Source organism: Pteropus medius, unplaced genomic scaffold, assembly GCF_902729225.1.
Source record: "Pteropus medius unplaced genomic scaffold, Ma_sr-lr_union100, whole genome shotgun sequence".
Taxonomy (NCBI): Eukaryota; Metazoa; Chordata; class Mammalia; order Chiroptera; family Pteropodidae; genus Pteropus; species Pteropus medius.
In genome coordinates, this window is record NW_024347791.1 from 1728706 (window position 1) to 1745898 (window position 17193).

General features: G+C 47.8%; 1 protein-coding gene and 1 long non-coding RNA gene across 4 annotated transcripts in view; one reads left to right on the forward strand and one right to left on the reverse strand.

Annotated features, from left to right (window-relative positions):
• The window catches only part of LOC120614864 (uncharacterized), a 37463-nt gene extending 21080 nt beyond the window's left edge, over nt 1-16383 (reverse strand). For all 3 annotated transcript variants that reach the window (XR_005656089.1, XR_005656090.1, XR_005656088.1), the window contains exons 1-2: nt 16273-16383; nt 3732-3761 (exon numbers count right to left, since the gene is read on the reverse strand). This is a non-coding gene — a long non-coding RNA (uncharacterized LOC120614864). The remainder of the gene's footprint in view (nt 1-3731; nt 3762-16272) is intronic.
• Nucleotides 16384-16521: 138 nt separating this feature from the next.
• EIF3D (eukaryotic translation initiation factor 3 subunit D) overlaps nt 16522-17193 on the forward strand; it is a 13371-nt gene continuing 12699 nt past the window's right edge. The window contains exon 1 of the mRNA XM_039877775.1: nt 16522-16750. The gene's annotated coding sequence lies outside the window, so the exon portion shown is untranslated. The remainder of the gene's footprint in view (nt 16751-17193) is intronic.

Below are 17193 nucleotides of genomic sequence, written 5' to 3' on the forward strand. Positions count from 1 at the left end.
GGCCTTAATTTAAACATTTTACATCTTAATGCTAACAGCAACATTATGAGATAGGTCCTATTATTATCCCCATTTTATAAATGAGGAAATGAGGCACAGAGAGATTAAGATATGTATTCAAGGTCACAAGCAGGAATATGGTGGAGTATTCCAGGCAGTCTATTGGCTTCAGAGCTCATGTCTTCAGCCCCACATGAACCCACTTCTCCATAGTGCCACAGTGTTCTCCTTGTACCCTTCTCTCTACCTTTATCCCCCATTACACACCCACTCAGTCTGCTAGAGTGCTCCGAATGGGAGCCCCTCCCTCCATGGAGCCAAGATTCTGGTCCCATTGGCTCGGCTCGCTCTCACCTCCTTCCCACATTTCACCTCTCTCTTGCCTTAGCTCTGTCCTGTAGAGTTTTTGAAAATCACACTAACCTTTCTTCTACGAGACAGCCCTTTAGAGTCCATTGCTTCTGCTGAAGGGACTGGCAACAGGTTAACAGAAGTGAGACTCAAAGCTAACCATGAAGGATGAGAAGGATTCTTCCCATGGACTTCTTGACAGGAGAGACATAACTCACTTATCACTTGCTTGGTACATGGCAAGGCCTAGTAATCTTATGAACTGAATAAAGGTTATTTGAATTGAATTGAATTGAATTGAATTGAATTGAATTGAATTGAATTGAATTGAATTGAATTGAATTGAATTGAATTGAACTGAACTGAACTGAACTGAATTGACTTGAACTGAGTTGAGTTGGGCTGAAATGCAAGGTTGAATGGATGGAAGATGGAAGGATAGACAGATGGATGACTAGATGAGTAGACAGCTGGTTGAAGAAATGGAAAAATGAATGGATTTTTATTTGCTAAGATGATAGATGGATGGATGGATGGATGGATGGATGGATGAATGAACATACGTAGATTTGGTGACCACAGCTGGTAGGAAAATCTGGTACCTGAAAGCATAGAAGTAGGAATGTCCAAGGTGTGTTTGAGTAACACTGAACATATCGGTGTGACGGAGGCAGAGGGTTCACGTCAGGGAGAAATAGAAAAAAACTAAACACCCACCTTGCCCCTCCTATAGGGACAGATGGGAGTGCTGGGAGGGTGCTTACAATCTGTGTGCTTGGTGGCTGCTGGGAAGGGAGGAGTTAACTGAAGGATGGCTCCCTGGCCAGCTGCGACCACGGTGACACTGACAGATTACAGCGTGTCCTCCGCACTAATAACACTGCGGCGTCCTCCGCCTGCTGCTCTGCTGCTCCCCAGCCAGCTCCGGCTCCAGTGGATCAATACCAAGAGGTGCACGCTGAAAACCCTCAGCCAATTCCCTCCAAGGCTTGGACGCGTTAACGCACAGACCCGCAGAGTAGAAGGGACCTTAGGGAGCAGTTCATTCCCTGGACTGGGAGCTCCCTGGGCCAGGGACGGTGTCCCACTCACGCTGGCATCCCCTGTTCCATCGCAAGGCCAGGCAAGGACAACGCTCTCCAAAAGTTTGCTGAGCAAATGAATCAACCTCCTGGCCAGGGCAGGAATCCTCACAAGAATATCTCTATAGCACATGGTCTCTCAGCCTCTACTTGCATACCTCCAACAACAGGAGGCTCTCCACCTCCCCCAAACAAATAGAGTCTTCCTTTACTGGACAGATCTGACAATTGAAATTGTCTTCTCATCACACTTAGTGAAATAAGCCAGACAGAGAAAGACAAATACCATATGGTTTTGCTTTTATGTGAAATCTAAAAGAAAACAAAAACAGATTCATAGAAATAGAGATCGAACTGATGGTTGCTGGAGGGCAGGTGGGGTGGGGTTGGGGACAAGTGAAAAAGGTAAAGGAGAATATAGTCAGTGAGACTGTGGTAACTTTGCATGGTGACAGATAACTAGACTTAGCGTTGTGATCATACTATAAGGTATATAAACGTCAAATCACCATATTGTACTCCTAAGACTACTATAATATTATATACCAACTATACTTAATTTTTTTAAATTTTAATCAACTCCCCTATTGTGAGTTAATCTCACCTCCCCCTTTATTTGTCCACAAACTTCTATTTTCCAATTTCTTCCCCTATAGTCACCTCTATTCCCCTCGCCCAAATCTTCCAGTAACCCCGTCCTCATCTCCCGGGGTGCTGAAATCACATGACTGAGGAGGGAAAAGAAAGGACTTCGCATCCATTGAACACCTGCTCTAGGTGAGTTACATCTGACGTCTACACATGTTGTCTCATGTAATCTTCATGAATGCCCTGTGAAGTAGGTGCTATTCTCCTCGTCTCACGGATGAGGACCCCGAGGCTCAGAGAAGTTAAGTAAATTGCCTGGAGTCACTCAGACACACAGTGGCAGAGCCAGGGCTTGAATCCGGGTCTGTGGAATTCCACCATGCCACTGTAGCTCGGGGACACACAGCATGAACACTTCCTATGTCTTGTTCTTGGCCTCAGATGAGTCTGGAAAGGACTTCGCTGGTCCTCTCTCTAATCCTCAACCCCTAGGGATGTGGAGGGACTTGCTCAAGGTCACCAGAGCTAAGGGGCTGTCCAGATTGGAAGTTCTTCCTCCGGAGCTTACTGCTTCCCTCCACGCCCCCGGCCCGAGGACAGTGGCCTCGAAATAGCGTTTCTCATGGAAGGGAACCAGGGCTCCTTGGAGAAACAGCTTATTCCAGGACTTGGAAAGGGAAAGTCCAAGATGAGCCTGGAACATCATGTTCTTCCAGGAAGCCAGGAAGTTATCAAAGACTATGAAGGCTTGACCACAAGGCTCAGTGTCTAACTCAAAGGGGCTCCCACGGGCTGGAGGAGGCCATCTGAGCATCAGAAAGAATGGGATGATGCCAAAGAACCTGCTCATTATCTTGAAAACTGGTTTCAAAACAGGGTAGGTAAGAAGAAAACGATATCTGTATTACATATTATTACACTTATTATACATAGGTCATGTTATATTGTACATATGACATGTAATGTTTCATCTACATACAGGCTCCCTGCCCTGCCTGGGAGAGTTCTGCGCACTGTGGACACTTGTTCCCATGTAGCTGGAAACCTCTGGAGAAAGATCCCAGGCCCCCAGCCCATTCCGGCCTAGGCCCTTCCACTGCCCTTCCACTCCCCACCACCCTGCCTGTCTCTCCACAGGGAAGAACAACAGGGCAATGAACTTCTGACTGGCACTAAGGCCTGGAGAGAGAAATGACTTGCCCAGAACCCGCCGCTGGGGCCAGACCTCCTGGACGCCTGAGTCTATGGGCTCCCTGTCAACCCAGCGCCAGCAGCTCAGTTCCAACGTGCAGCCCGATGGGCTGGAACTGCTGCTGGAGTCAGCGTGAGGCCTCAGACAAGGACTGTCCCAGCCCCGTGGCCACCTCTCCGCTTAGTGCACCCCCAGCCCTGCCTGTCACGTTACGGTGACCCCTCAGCAGCCTCTCTTCCTCTCCTCACCCTGACTCAGTCTCTCTCCAGGCCCCACTGGTCCTCAGTCCCTCATCTCCATCTTGCCACCATACCTGGCCCCCAAGTCCCGCCCTACATCACAAACAAACACACACACACATCCACGCCACCCTCCAAGCCCTTCTGCCCCTTGCTCAAACTACGATTTAATGTAACACCCTTCATGCTCACGCACACACACAAAAAGTCAGGATTCAGTCCCTGCAGGCTGTTCCCAGAACCCACACTTGTGATTCACACGCACTTGTCTTTTCTTACCTTTTGTGCTTGAGTCTGGATGGAAGATCTCTAGAAGAAAACATAAAAAACTAGTAAGAAACGCGTAAGTAGTCACCTCCGGGGAAGGAGGGCTGAAAGCAGGGATATAAGTAAGAGCAACTTCACTTGGTAACTTTTGAATTTGGTAACATAGCATGAAAAATCTATATAAAATTAACCAATTTGTTTTAGCGAAGGTGACCATTCAAAAGCAAAACAGGAAAAAAAAATGTCCTAACACCACCTCACTCGTTCTATGACCTTGAACCACTTACTTAAGCATTCCAAGCCTCAGTTTCCTCAGCTATAAAATGGGGGTGATAATAGTTTCTGCCTTGCAAGGTAGGTAAGAAGGCGATGCCCAGGAAGCCCTTAGCACCATGCACGGTAAATAGTCCGTGTTCGGTAAATGAGTGGTGGTCTTTTTTCTGTTCTCCTTTCCCATGAAACTCTGAACTCCTTGACAGCAAGAACCAGCGTTCAGTTTTGGATCCTAGAGCTTAGCACGGCTCCTGGCATGGCTGAAAGTCTTAAAATATTCTCTGACATTTAAGGACACAATTCACGGTCTTCGGGATAGCCTTCAAGGCCCCTCTGGCTGCCTTGCTTTCTGTCTGGCGGCACCTCTTACCTGCCCTCAACTGCATGAGGACCTATAATAGCTTTCGCTTCTGTGCACACACCTCTGCCCGACTCTCCTTCCCTCCACCTTCATGCTCCTTTATTTGCCTGGTGATCTGCCCACTTGTTTCATCCTTCGAGAGCCAGCAAATGTTCCCTCCCCTGTGTAATCTGCGGCCCCACCTCTGGTAGACTCAGTCACCCCCAACACTTAGTCCAGACCTCTGAGCAAGCCAGCCCTGTATTGCTCATCATTTACCCTCTGTCCTCCCCACTGCTCTAAAAGCTCCAGGAGGACAGCGGCTGTGTTCTTCATCTCTGTATCCCTAGCATTTAGTATGCAGCAGGCATAACTTAGGAAATGTTTGTTGAATGAATGAATGAATGAATGAATGAATCACTGCTGACCACTCAGCCACCTGGCGGCCTTCAGAAGCCAAGTTATGGTGAGTCACTCATGCCCTGCCCAAGCCTCATGGTGAAAGCAGTGACCTCTCTTTGCAGTCTCTCGCACCAGCCCATACTCAGAGGCTGCGTCTCAGCCTGAGTGCACCCAGAGAGGCTTCCGGGCTGGCCGGGAAACTGCGACCGGTGCGCCATCCAGCACTGTAACCTCGGAGAAGGCTGAGCGGCCTGCAGGGAGCCCCCGGCCTCTGTTCTCCCTGCTGCAGAGGTCTGCTGAGGCCCCCCGCCAGCGCTGTGCTAGCAGTGGGTACAGAAAGACAAATAAGACAATCCCTGCTCTCACGGACAAAGAATAGCGTGGAGGAGACAGATGTTGTGTCCAACCCATTCAATTCACCACCTGTGGTTCACCGAGTGCCTACCACGTGCCACTCTACTCTGTGCCTTTCCACAAGTCTTGTCACTTCTTTTGTGCCTCAGTTTCTTCTTCAAATGGGGGTGGAAAGATTCACCTCGTCTAATATATCAGGATACATGTGACAAATGTAACCACATAATCCATGTAAATTGCTCAGCTATGAAAAACTGTATCAATGTTGTTGTCATTGCCGTTGTTATTTATATATCTTAATATAGCAATAACGAATAACTGAAACAGCCACAGTGACTTGCACATAGTAGGTGTTTGATTGATATTTGATGCATTGAAGTGCAGTCCAGGTGACGGTCGTGACTTTTCATGTCTTGTGGAACAGCACCATCCTGTGGCCATAGCTCAGAACAAAAGGACCCTGTGGTAAACAGGCACCGGGCCTGGTGGGTAGGGGCTGCTGGGAACCCCATAGGGGTCGTTTTAGGACAAATGCAAGGAAAGTTGGTCTGACACCACAGAACAAGGAGAAATTTCTTCGCCCTCAGAGGTGGTACAGGCTCAGAGTATAAACAGGTACAATAAAGGTTTGAAGCAAGACTGCAGATTATTTATCTACAAAGGGGTCTTTGAGAGATTTGGAGTGCCCAAGGAGTGGCCCAACCTTGCATCAGGTGGTCTGGCCTGACCCTGTGGACACAGCTGCTCATCCTTCATCTACGAAGACTTGAACTTTGCTCTGCCACTCACGAGCTGTGTGACCTTGAGCAGACCGCTGCCCTCTGAGGGCTCCAGTTTTCTCATCTGTGCAATGAATGAGGTTATAACCCCTGCACTGGCTACCTGAAAGGATTGTTGCAACAGTCAAAGGGGAAGAAAAGCACAACTAGTTCATAAACAGTAAAATGCTGTACAAACACGATGGATGATTATTAGTAGTACAATATTTCCAATAATAGTAATAACTGGCATTTATTGATTTTCTCACTGTGCTAAACCCTTTACCATATAATCTCATTTAATTCCCCAGAAACTATATAAAATAGGTACTTTCAAGACGCCCATTTTGCAGACGAGGACACTGAGGTTTAGAGAACTTTGAAATTTTGCCCAAAGACACACAACCAATAAGGAAGCCAAGGTCTGAACTCAGGACAGTGGGACCCCCAAGTCGGGTAGCCATGCACAATACTGTATCACCGCAAGAGTTCCAGCCACCAAACGGGGGTTTAAAGGTGGTCCCTCATCCTCAGTGGTAGGTGTCTTGAAGAAAACAAAACAAAAAAAAACATTGACATTTCTCCTCTTTTTCCCAGGAAATTCTGCTTCCTTCTCACCTCTATCTCAGTATCTCTTTAGACCTCGGAGCCCTTGGGCTCTGCACCCAGGGTCCTGCTCACAGCGAAGGTCAGAAAATCCCAAAACATTCCCTTCTTGGGTCCAAGTCTGGAAAAGGGCCATGCATGCTCCTATGAAGGGCTGGCAAAGGCAGATGGGGGGACAGGTTCCCTTCAAGGTCCCTGTCAAACAGATGGTACCAATATCTGGTATGAACCATCGTAACGCACCCATGTCTAGAGTCTTCCTGGGCTTATGAGCTTCCCCCTATCCATTTTCTCACCACTTGGCCCTCAGAACATTCCTTTGATGTCAGAATCCTTAGCCCTACTTTACAGATAAGGAAACTGAGGTTCAAAAAGATAAAATAATTTATCCAAGGTCACGTGCAAGTAAGTGGCAGAGAGGGGACTCAAGTTCAAGATTCCAGAGTACAGATGCTCCTGACTCTGGAGGCCCCCACCTATTTCTGGTTGACAGTCCTGGTTCTAGGCCTAGTTGTGCCATCGGCTGGCTGTGTGACCTCAGACAAGCCACTGAGCCTTGGTTACTTTATGTCAAGAGATCCCTGCCAGCTCTAACTCTGTATCCTCTATTCATGTCCTTGAGCCATAAAGATGAGGGTGTCCAGTAGTATCCACAGGATTTACAGAGAAGCAGCTGTGACTTCACCTCCCTTGGGAAGTTTTTCCTGACTACCCAAGGCTGAGTTATTATCCTTCACTGTGCTCCCACGGCACTCACGACATTACATGGTAATTTATCTATAAATGCTCAGAGGGCCAGGCAGCAAACATACATGAATGTGAAGAATGTCAGATGTGATTCAACTGGGAGCAGTGGGGACTGTGGCAAAGTGCAGCCCCTACTCAACCCCAGCTTCTTGTCGTCATGCAGCAAAGCCAGCCCAACGTTGCTAGATCTTAAGAGAAGCCAAAACTCTGAATCTTTATGTGAAATCTGCTTTTTAAATGTAGACTTAGTATTTCTTTCGTTAAGTACTGCATAGGTACTGCAGCCCCTGGATTAGCCACACCTGCTTTCCCACTAAACCCCAGGCTACTCAAGAGCATTACTGGGTCTGTCTCTGAACCCTGGGCAACCAGCTCAGGGACTGGATCCTCATATGTGATCAGCGACTACATTTAACATGTTGCAAGTCTATGGCCATGCTACCCTGAACAAGCCTGATCCCACCTGATCTCAGAAGCTAAGCAGGATCGGGCCTGGTTAGTACTTGGATGGGAGACCACCTTGCAATCCCTTCCTATAGGAAGGCCTATAGGCATAAAAAATAAAAATAAATAAATAAGGGATTGTAAGGTGACAAGGTCCTTGCAATCTGTGAGGTCAACCAAGGGGTGCCTTGCCTTAAAAAAAAAAAATTTTTTTTTTAAATGTCACAAGATCTTGTCCCAGTCAAAGCCCCCACAGGCTTCTGGTGACCATGCCAATCTGACTGCCTCGCATTAAGGGTTTACTGCTTTAAGCACATTACGCATCACCTGACTTGATTCTCGCCACTTACACTCTATGATCCCATCCATTTTATAGGTGAGGAAGCCAAAGTTTGGTTATACAACTTGCCCAAGTGGTAACTAGGATCCAAGTTCAGGTGGTCTGTCTCCACAGATGTCTGCCTGCATTGCCGTGATGCCATAGTGCCCCCACGAGACCCCCTTAAATGTCACCTGTGGTCCCTTGGCCCCAAGGCTCTCCAGGCACCTGCCAGGCATGGTTTCCAGTCCTGAGGACAGTGGGAAAAGAGGCACATGGCACAGAGGAGAGAACAATGCATGTGCTGCAGAAAGTGGACGTGAGATTCAAGGACGGGCACCTAGTGGCCCATGACCACAGCCAGATCAAGCCAAAATCAGCGTTTACTTTGTCCTCAGGACACCAAACTCCAGCTTCCAACAGAATAAAATGCATAACACAGAAAGAAAAAAGCCAAGGAGAGGCCTGAGTATTGCTCATCCCATTGAAAAGTCAAGTACTCTCTAAACTAGCTAAATGGTTCCAAAGGAAATGGGAGTCTATTTTGTCTCCCGTCGCCAGGGCTGCAAATCCTGATATATCTTAGGCCACAGAGAGAAGCGGATGGCTCAGCACTTGGAGAGATGCCCGCAAGAGGCAGGAAATGGGGTGGATGATTCAACAGGTACCTCTCTATTCTGAGAACTGATCCTGTGACGGGTGAGTGTACATCCAGCTGAGATAAAAAATAAATTTGAATGCCAACCATTGGAATGTACAGAAAGCCTCCCTTTCTTCCGGGGAACTTGAAGCGTCCTTTGGGGCTTTAATCCTTCCAGGTTTTCTATTTTAAAAAATTTACTGGGGCGACAAGGCTCTTGGGAGGCTGGGGGGCTGATGACTCAAAGGCTTCCCTTCTGGCTGCACCCCTCCAACAGAATGATAAAGAACTGCAGTTTCACAGAGTCTGCCAGAGGCATCATGTCCCCGATTCTCAATCTTTCTCATCTGTAAAATGGGGGCAGCGATTTCCACATCGCTGAGATGGCAAAGTTTGGTACAAACCCACAATTCCTTACCTGAACCTTGGGGCTCGATGTGTCTGATAACTTAGAAGTCTTTGGGTGTCATAAAGTTTTATAGTGGGCCCACCATATAGTATGTAATTTGCCTGGCCAGCTCTGGGACATACTCCATAAACCCTTTACTTTTTCCACAGCAGAATGTATGAATAGTCATGCTAAGGGAGATAAAATAAAGACTATAAATAACGTCGCATTCAATTCACATCAGGTTTGCTGTCAAATGTTTGCCCCCAAACGTTTGCCCCAACCTCCTGAGAAATTGTTTGGTTTTCAGAGCAAGCTTTGATTGCAAGCACACGTTCCAACTGTACCTTTACAGGTTGGCTGACCTGAGGAAGACATTGCTCCTCAATGCACCTCAGTTTTCTCATCTATAAAATGGAGTGATAATCCCTATAGTGGTTCTTAGAAGGCGTGTAAGGAGATGCAGGTTACTGCTCTGGAAGAGTGCTGGCCCCAAGGAGGGGCCCTCAGAAGGAGACCCTGGTGAATCCATCACAGTTTGAGGTATATCTGCACGCAAGGCAAGGGCAGATTCCCTTTAACCAAGCTTGTAAGGCTGACGCATAAACAGAAGATCCATCCACTGATGGGGAGATCAGGATATACAACTGCCAGCAGGACGGGGTGTTTTTGTCAGCCTAACCAGCACATATTTCCCTGCAGTAAAGCTCCGTGAGGATTCATGGTCTCACAGGGCTGCTTGGTGTGAGGGAGTCAGAACAAGGGACAGCGTTACTCTGAGGCAGCAATTCTCAGCAGACGCTCATGAGGGAACAGAGAGCCTTGCCCAGGAAATGGGGATGATGTGCCAGCCAGTGCAGCCAAGAACCGGCTCCCCGGACAATGCCAGCCTCTGGCTCTGCGACTCCCCACTTCCTGTACTTCCATCCACTCCTCTGATCAGCTTTCCTTGGTAAACCACAATCACAATCCAGGCCTCCTCCCAATCAAACTTCCTCAGAAACTCTGTCTGGCATTTGCCCTAAACTCTTCAGTCACACATTTGCAGACAGACAACCAACTGGTGATGTCTAGAAAAGGACAGTTTACATCTGTGGCAGATCTGATGCTCCTCGGAAGGCCACAACCACATCTCCCACTCCTCATGCTCTTCCAGAGCCTCGCGCCTTGACTCTGGGCAAGCTTGGGACCTGCTGGTAGCTAACAGAAGGGGTGGCGGTGATGCTGCGTACCTTTCAAGGCCAGAACAAAGAAGGCCATGCAGCTTCTAGCCTGTTAGCCAGAATACTTGCTCTGGAAGTTTTCGGCTCCCATGTAAGTAGTGTGACTGCCCTGAGGTCACCATGTCGTAAGGAAGCCCAAACTCCTTACATGAGAGAGGCCCTAAGGTGTAATGGAGAGAGAGAGAGGGGAAGGTCTGGCCGGCCTCCAGCTGCTCCAGCTCCATCCACATCAAACTACAACAGCATGAGAGACTCCAGGCCAGATCCGCCCGACCAAGTCCTTCCCAAACTCCTGACGCACAGAAACCAAGAGAGATAATAAAAGGATCGTTATTGTTTTAAGCTGCCAAGTTTGGGAGGGATGCGTTACACAGCGACAGATCGCCAGAACAGGGGCAGTTTTATCTCCCTTCTCCCTAGGGTTGCCATGCCTCCCAGTCGCATGGGACAGTCCCAGTTCACATCTTTTGTCCGGCATCATTGATAGCAACCCCTTTCTCTCCCAAAAGGCCCCCAATGTGGATGGTAAGTTATAAGGTCACCCTACATTTGGCCAAGTTCTTAGAGCACACTATAGATCCCGGCAAACGCCCTTCGCCTCACAGTCTAGCATAATCAATACACATGAGATGCCTCGCGTATAGCCAGCATTCGAAAAATCAATGCTTGCTCTCTTGTCCCTTCCCCCTCTCCTAGTTCTGTTCTGCCTGGATGCTCAACAGTTCTTCCAAGAGATGGTTTACAGAGCAGGCTCCGCTCCCTTGCAATCTCAGGATGCCTTCTTCCAATATACACCGCCTCAGTGAAAACAGGACGTGTCATGCAAATGCAGGTGTAAGACAAGCCCAGGGCTCCCCCTTTTCACCAGATTGCTGTACTAAGCCCCCCGCCACGGGGAAATTCTGGATTTTCCCCCTATTCGAGGAAATCCCACAGGGAAAGAGGAAACCTTTCGAAACTCAGGAAAGGCTCTCACCACTCTGTAAGGGTGGGAGTTTTTGAAGATACAAAACCACTCTCAATTCTTGGCTCAGCAGCTTACTCACTAGGCCAAGCACCCTGCACTTGCTTCTCCCCACCTGCATCAACGGGAGGGCTGGCGCCTCTCTCAGAGAACTCTTACAGAATCAGAGATGATTCTAAGCACAAGCACAGTGTCTGGCATACAGTAAGCACTCAATAAATGCTACTTAACTCTTTAAGGATTGGAGGTTCCTATTAGAAAAGGCATTTGCCTTATCTGGAAAGAACAAGACAAGACAGAATAGCATAGAAGGCTCATCAGAGAACAGTAATACTGGTGCCTCTCACTTCTAGACATGACACGAGGGGATGTATATGGAGGGCCTGGCAGGGGTCTCCCTTTTTTGGTTTAGAAAATGCTTTTGCAGTCACTCCCTCGGCTAGACCGAAAACTCTTTGGGACAAGAATCTCATTACATAAATAGGGTCCTGATGCAAAGGGGTGGCTCTGGGTAATGCAAGTTGAATGAATGATCTCATACCAATTTTGATCCTTTTATTTATTGACTTAATCGATAAGTACTTACTGGGCACCTACTCTATGTCAGGCACTGTTCTAGCAACTGGGAATACAGGCCGTATTCCCACCCCCTCACGTGCTCCATGGGTCAAATCAGCACACGAATAATCATTTCATTATCGGGACTATGAGTGTTAGGAAGGGGAAGCACAGGGAGCCTGGTGTGGGGAGGGAGGGAAGGCGTACATTAGACCAGAGGCTGAAAACCAGTCAAAGAACAGAGGCGCCTTCCAAGCACGGACAGCAGCCTGTTGGGAGGCCCTGAGGTGAAAGGAATGGCAAAATCCAGCCACCAGAAAGAATGCTGGCAAGTCAGCTGAAGAAAGAGGCCCAAGCCAACAGCGCAGACACAGTGAGTCTGCCTGGCAGAGAGAGGTCTGAGAGGACAGGGGTGTCAGATGGGGCCGGAGAGGGGAAGGGAGAGAGAATGTGTTTGTGTGAAGGGAAGGCATGTAGGAAGAGGTTAAGAAGGAGGAAAAAAAGGAGGGTAGAAACCAAGCAAGAAACAGAAAGGCCCCGGAGAAGGGAAGAGTGATTCTGGAAGTGGCCATTCTGTTAGAATTCTGAGAAACTGGAAGGCGTGGGGAAATAGGGACAAGGGAGACTTGAGGTGACACCAAGAAATAGACAAAGGAACTAGAAATGTTTACCAAAAAGGACAAAGTAGCATCACTAGAGGGGTCATCTCCCCAGCACTAGGCACAGCCAAGCAGAGGCGACAGCAACCAGCCAGACAGGTGACAAGGAGATGCCTGTCTGGAATGAAAGCTGGACCCAATGAATAAGAGGATCCTGTCCAGTCCCAGCACCCAAGAACTCATCCTTCCCTCCTCGGAAGGCCACATGTGGGGACAGAAAGGGCCTGTTCCCTCTGCTGGAACGCTCTCCCGCCAGACCTCCCCTGGCCAGCTCTCTCTCGTTCTCCAGTCTCTACCCAAATGCCACCTTCCTCACAAATGCCTTCCTGAACTCCCACCTGAAAAGTGCTGCACCCCGAATCATTCTCTAACACGTAGCCCTGTTGCAGCATCTTCACCCACTTCTCACACTTCTCTCTACCCTTGCCCACTGTCTACCTCACCCCATTTAAAAGGTGCCTTCCTAGAGAGCAAGGCCCTCACCCATCTTGGTCCCTGCTGCATCCTCCACACTCTGCTCCGTTCCAGGCACATAGACGGTGCTCCATAAATGTTTGTCGAATGAGTAAATAAAATCCCAGCTCTGCCTCTCACTAACTGCATGACCTGGTATCAGTGATTCACCTCTCTAAGCCTCATTTTACCATCTGTAAAATTGGCATTAAAGCATTATAGTGATGAGACTCAAACGAAACTGAGGAATTTGTCACTTATAAACTGCTATACTAATGTTAGCCATCATTAGCAATAACGAAGTTAGTCATTCAATTGCCCAAAGACAGTGACCGTGCCTCTCCAAACTGGAAAGACACTGTGAAACTGCCATCTCCTTTTGAGAATAGGGCACCTGCCCTCATACCTACACTTTTCTGGCAAGAATGTTAAGTTTCTTATTTTACAATCTCTAAAAGCAGAATCTGAAGGCCCTGGATTCATTAAGCATTTCCTGGCCACACTCTGTAGGCCAGGCACTGGGCTGGGCCAGGAGGCTTCCTCTAGGAATAATGCAGTCCCAGGCTGGAGGAACCCAGAGTCTGCAGAGGGTAGGAGAGGTGTGAGACACTGGTAACAGAACCAGATGTGTGGTAAACACAGCAATGGAGGACTCTGCCAAGTGCTGTGGACACCTGGAGGAGAGAATCTGTCCTCAGAGGTCGCTTGTGCATCCAGCAAACACTTTCCAAACACCAACTATGTGGTAAAACAGCATCCTAAGTGCTGGGGATATAACAGTAAACAAGCCATGTAAGAGCTCACCTCTCTCGAGGCTTGCATTCTAATAAGGAGACAATAAATAAGTAAACAGATAAACGAACAAGGTAATTTTAATAGAGACGCTAGTCATCCAATAAAATACTAATGGGACATGCAGAAGCAGCAGGGGCCCGGCTGCTTCTTGAGTTTGAAACTCCAGCTTCACTACGTACTGCTCAACCTAGAACACCTCTCTGTGCCTCCACATCTTCATCCATAAAATGGGGAGACTAACAGGTCCTAACTCACATGGCTGTGGTGAGAATTAAATGAGTTAACGTAAGTTCTTGGAAAAGTACCAGGCACATGGCAAGTGAGAGAGTGAATGAGGACAGGGCAAGGCTACTCAGAGGGGTGGTCAGGAAATGCCTGCTTGTTGAGGACACAGGCTCACGAAGATCTAGGGGAGATGCCTTCCAAGCAGCAGAGAACAGCAGGTGAAAAGGTCTCAAGACAGGAATGAGCCTGGGTATGACCCAGAAAGAGGAAGCTGTCAGTGGGAAGCTGTCATTTAGAAACTGCAGGCCATGGAACAGAATAGAATGGGCTTTTATCTTCAGGATCAAGGAAAGCGACTGAAAGATTTTAAGGGGGGGAGAGGGAGGGAGGTCAGGCATGCTCTGATTTCATGTAAAGGAGAGTCAGTCCAGGTTTACGCCATGCGGAGAATGGACAGTGAGACAGGTAGAAAGAGGCAGCAGGGGCATCAGTTAGGAGGAGGAACAGAGGCAAGATCTCCCATCCAAGCCCAGGGACCCACTACTGAGAATGAGACAGGGCTCTCCAAATCATCATCCATCTGGGGTGGGCAGGAAAAGATGATTAAACTCTGACATGAGACACTGCAGCAGATGGCCTGTGTACCCACAGCAAAAAAAAAAGAAAGAAAAAAGAAAACAAGACATGAGCAATTTAACAAACATACATCTCCCCTGATGTTTTAAAACATATTACAATTTATTACTGATATTAATTACACTAACACTGAGTGCTTATTTATGTGCCCAGGGTAATATGCTAAATTCATTTTCTCATTTAATTCTCACAAAATCCCTGTCCATTCATTCAACAATTCAACAAATGTGTATTACCAGGCACTGTTCTAGGTAAGCCAGACAAAGCCTCTACCCTTATGGAGCTTACACTCTAGAGGCAGAGACAGAGCCTAAACAAGAAAATAAAAATATTTCAGAGCATGATGAAAACTGCAAAGGAAACAAAGCAGAGTGAGGGACAGAGGAAGGAGTTGCTGTTTTAGGAATGGTGGTCAGAGAAGATCTCATTAGGGATATAATTCTTAAGCAGATATATGGATAAATCTGGGGAAGAGTATGCCATGCGGAAGGAACAGCAAGGGCAGAGGCCCCGCTGAGATGGAAATAGGTTGGTGTATTTGAAGCATAAAAAATACATGGTAGCTAGAGCAGAGTATAGAACGACAGGATATAAAGTTGAAAGGTAGCCAGGAACCAAACAAGCCACAGAAGACATTCATATTTCACTCTAAGCATATAATGGGAAGAACAGATCGCTTTGACTATCATGTGAAAAAGGAACTCTAGAGAAGCAAGAGTAGACAGAGTCCAAGTAAGAGGTTGGGAGATGATGGGGGAAACTCATAGCATTCAAGATATATTTTAAAAGTAGAATAAAGAGAACTTAGTGAAGGAATGAATGTGGTGGGAAAAGGAAAAGGAGCTAGCAATGATGACAAGTTTTTGCACGGAGCACCATTCACTGGGCATCATTAACAAAAATTAGGAAAACTGGAAGATGAGCAGATTGGGAGAGAATTTATGGAAAAAGATGCTGCTATTAACATTTTCATTTTATAGGTAAGTAAGCAGCGTTAGAGAGATTGACTAACTGTCCAAGTTCACCTAACTGGTAAGTTCAATTACTAAGTATTCCCACATACATTTATGTTTACCCTCACAGTATTATACGAACCCCCTTAGTATTATCTCCAATTTACAGATAACTGAGGAGACTGAGGCCCAGAGATGTGAAGACTACACAGTTACAGAGTGGCAGAGCCAAGAGTAAATATCAGATCCGCCTAATAGGAGATATATTTTCCAATAAAGCAGACATGCTGGGAGACTGATAAAGAAATCTAGGAGACAGGGTAGAAGAGGATCTGAGGTTTGAATAAAATGACGCCCTCAGATTCTTTCAATGTTTTGTAATCCCCTAATAAGATTCCGAACATCTAGTATAAATATGAACCCCCCCATACAAAAAAAAAAAAAAAAGATTCTGAACAAACTCTGTAGGCTGGAAGTTGGGGACAACTGTTGCCCACCAAAGAAAGTGGTTCCTGAGTCGCCACCTCAGAATCCCAGTTGCTAATAAAAATGCAGATTCCTGGGCTCCATCTTAGACATGCTTGAATAAAAATTTATGGAAGCGAGGCCCAGAATCTGCATTTTTCAAATTAGGGCTCCAGAAATCGTCGTCGTACAGTAGTTTGAGAACTGTGGTTCGAACCCTGGCGGCCATTCCCTAAACTAGTAGGCTGAACTACGCAGGTCGCTTGACACCTCTACCTGTTTCTGAAACTGTAAAAGAAAAGGGGAGGGAGGAACAATAAAATCTGCCTAGGACGCTCGACTTGCCCCTACCTGTGAGAATCAAACCACGTGATCAGTTAGAGAGGGTTGGAGCCTCGGGTCATTGTGGGATACAGAGTGGCTGAAGCGTCCCGTGAAGCATTGTGGGAGACAGAGGGGCCGTCAGCCGTTCCCCGCCTCCAGCTTTGACTGCACTGCCGCCACGTTTCAATAAACCTGATCGGGACGTTGCCAGATACCCCATGACGTAACCGTAAACAACCCTCTCGCGTCTTGGCGCCTAGGAGGCTAATGAGGCGACCTCGCAAAGCGAAGTAACAAAGTTCCGGGCGTGCCTCCGCTTTACGACTCGCGTTCGGCAGCCGAACCCAAAGCTGGACAGCAGTTTACGACAGCGCCGGTCGTGTTTACGGCGCCGGTGGCTGCGTGCGCATCATTCCTCCTTTCCCGGTTTCTTGGCTTGCATCTGGTAGCGAGGTCTCCGACCTCGACTATCTTTCGCCATCCGGTCCGGCCGAAGGCGTTGCAGGTGAGCGGCGTGTTCTATAGGATTCTAGGGACCTCCGGAGCTGGGTTGGGCGGGGCCCGGCTTTCGGAGGCCTCCCGGAAGAGACCCCCGGTACGCCCCTCTTGCCGCCTCTGTTCCTCCACTAGGCGTAGCAGGAATCCGCCTTTCGGGCCCCAGGCCCCGCGTACTGCGGGATGCGGGGTACGGCCTTGGGGTTGAGGTCCCTGGCCCTGTACTTCTCTTAGCGGCTACCGGCTTTGCGAATTTGATAATGTCATTTAACCCAGCGGGGTCTCAGAGTCTTTTTTTTAAGTGTCCAAGGCTGTCTGCGTTTCTGTGTGTGAAATATTGGGCGTGCCAAGCTGAACAGTGTTCAGCTCTACTCTGAGCAGTTTACAGACCAAATGTGAAATGGAATGGAGTAGATCTGATTTTTGATTTGGAATGGAGTAGATCTGATTTTT